The sequence below is a fragment of the Petromyzon marinus genome, unplaced genomic scaffold (assembly GCF_048934315.1).
Source record: "Petromyzon marinus isolate PM22_M1 ecotype Great Lakes invasive population unplaced genomic scaffold, UKy_Petmar_22M1.pri1.0 PM_G_Scaffold_40, whole genome shotgun sequence".
In the NCBI taxonomy this organism is placed as follows: domain Eukaryota; kingdom Metazoa; phylum Chordata; class Hyperoartia; order Petromyzontiformes; family Petromyzontidae; genus Petromyzon; species Petromyzon marinus.
The window spans coordinates 815001-817500 of record NW_027422984.1 but is presented as its reverse complement, the minus strand read 5'-3'; positions in this window follow the sequence as shown (position 1 = coordinate 817500).

Sequence of the window (2500 nt, the reverse complement as noted above, 5' to 3'; positions counted from 1 at the left end):
AAACGCTAGAAGTTGGCGGGGATGTCTCTCTTGTGGCTCACGGGGCTGTTAGGGTCGCACAGAAATGCCTCGGAATGGGAAAACGGGTCATTTTTGTGTGGCCACATTGCATAGGAACGGCATGAAACTTCCAGAGGCATTTGCAGCAGGAATGCATGTGCACTCAAAAACGTCTATATTTTTCACGGATAGACCCCGTGAAACGCTATAAATTGGCGGGGATGTCTCTCTTGTGGCTCACGGGCGCTGTTAGTTAGGGTCGCACAGAAATCCCTCGGAATGGGAAAAGGGGTCATTTTCGTGTTGCCACATTGCGTACGAACGGCATGAAACTTCCAGAGGCATCTGCAGCAGAAATGCATGTGCACTCAAAAACGTCTATATTTTTCACGGATAGACCCCGTGAAACGCTAGAAATTGGCGGGGATGTGTCTCTTGTGGCTCACGGGGCTGTTAGGGTCGCACAGAAATCCCTCGGAATGGGAAAACGGGTCATTTTCGTGTTGCCACAATTGGCATACGAACGGCATGAAACTTCCAGAGGCATTTGCAGCAGAAATGCATGTGCACTCAAAAACGTGAATATTTTTTCACGGATAGACCCCGTCAAACGCTCGAATTTGGCGGGGATGTTTCTCTTGTGGGTCACGGGGCTGTTCGGCTCGCACAGAACTCCCTTGGTCCACCTGATTCGTGCATACAGGCAGCAACTAAAACTCTGTAAACCTGCTGTGAGGACATCTAAACAGTGGACCAGTGAGGCTGTGGAAGATTTGCGGGCGTGCTTAGACTGTACTGACTGGGATATGTTCACGACTGCTACCAATAGTCTGGATGAACTCACAGAGGCTGTGTACATCAGCTTCTGTGAGGACTGCTGTATCCCAACACGTACCAGGGTGAACTTTAACAACAACAAGCCCTGGTTCTCAGCAAAGCTCAAAAGGTTGAGGTTGGAGAAGGAGGAAGCGTTTAGGAGTGGGGATAGAGACAGATTCAAGGAGTCGAAGAACAGGTTTAGCAAAGCGGTGAGAGAGGCTAAACGACTGTACTCAGAGACACTAAAACACCAGTTCTCTACTAACGACGCTGCTTCTGTCTGCCAAAGGGCTCAGGCACATCACCAACTACAAACCCAGAGCGCCCCACACCACTAACGACTCCCGCCTAGCCAACGACCTGAACGAGTTCTACCGTAGATTTGAAAGACAATTGGACTGTCCTGAACCACCCCTTCCCACCCAAGAGGCCCCATCCCCCACCCATACTACAGAAACGACTCTCTCCTTTCAGGAGGGAGAAGTTAATGGGCTTTTCAAGAGGCAGAATCCACGCAAAGCAGCCGGGCCGGACTCTGTCTCTCCAGCCACCCTCAGGCACTGCGCTGACCAGCTGTCTCCGGTGTTCACCAACATCTTTAACACCTCCCTGGAGACATGCCATGTACCAGCCTGTCTCAAGTCCTCCACCATCATCGCTGTGCCCAAAAAGCTAAGGCCAACAGGACTAAATGATTACAGACCGGTCGCCCTTACATCTGTGGTAATGAAGTCTTTTGAGCGCCTGCTCCTGGCACACCTCAAAGCCATCACAGACCCTCTCCTGGACCCCCTTCAGTTTGCCTACAGAGCCAACAGGTCTGTGGACGACGCAGTTAACATGGCCCTCCACTTCACCCTACAGCATGTGGACGCCCCAGCATCCTACGCCAGGATCCTGTTTGTGGACTTCAGCTCTGCCTTCAACACCATCATCCCTGCCCTGCTTCAGGACAAGCTCTTCCAGCTGAACGTGCCCTACTCCACCTGCAGGTGGATCACAGACTTCCTCTCTGACAGGAAGCAGTGCGTTAAGCCGGGAACAGAAGTCTCTGACTCCAGGTCCATCAGCACGGGAACTCCTCAGGGCTGCGTCCTTTGCCCACTGCTCTTCTCCCTGTATACCAACAGCTGCGCCTCCAATCATCTGTCCGTCAAACTCTTGAAGTTTGTCGGACGACACCACCCTCATTGGGCTGATCTCTGGTGGGGATGAGTCTGACTATAGGTGGGAAGCTGACAACCTGGTGACCTGGTGTAGCCAGAACAACTTAGAGCTAAATGCTCTAAGGACAGTTGAGATGGTTGTGGACTTCAGGAAGAATACAGCCCCACTCACCGCCATCACCCTGTTAGACTCCGCAGTCAAAATTGTGGAGTCCTTCCGCTTCCTGGGCACTATTCTCTGCCGGGACCTCAAGTGGGAACTGAACATCAGCTCCCTCGCCAAGAGAGCTCAACAGAGGATGTACTTTCGACGGCAGCTGAAGAAATGCAACCTGCCAAAGACAATGATGGTGCAATTCTATACAGCGATCATTGAATCCATCCTCACCTCCTCCATAACCGTCTGGTACGCTGCTGCCACTGCCAAGGACAAGAGCAGACTGCAGCGTATCATGCACACTGCTGAGAAGGTAATTGCCTGCAATCTACCAACCCTCGAGGACCTGCACACGACA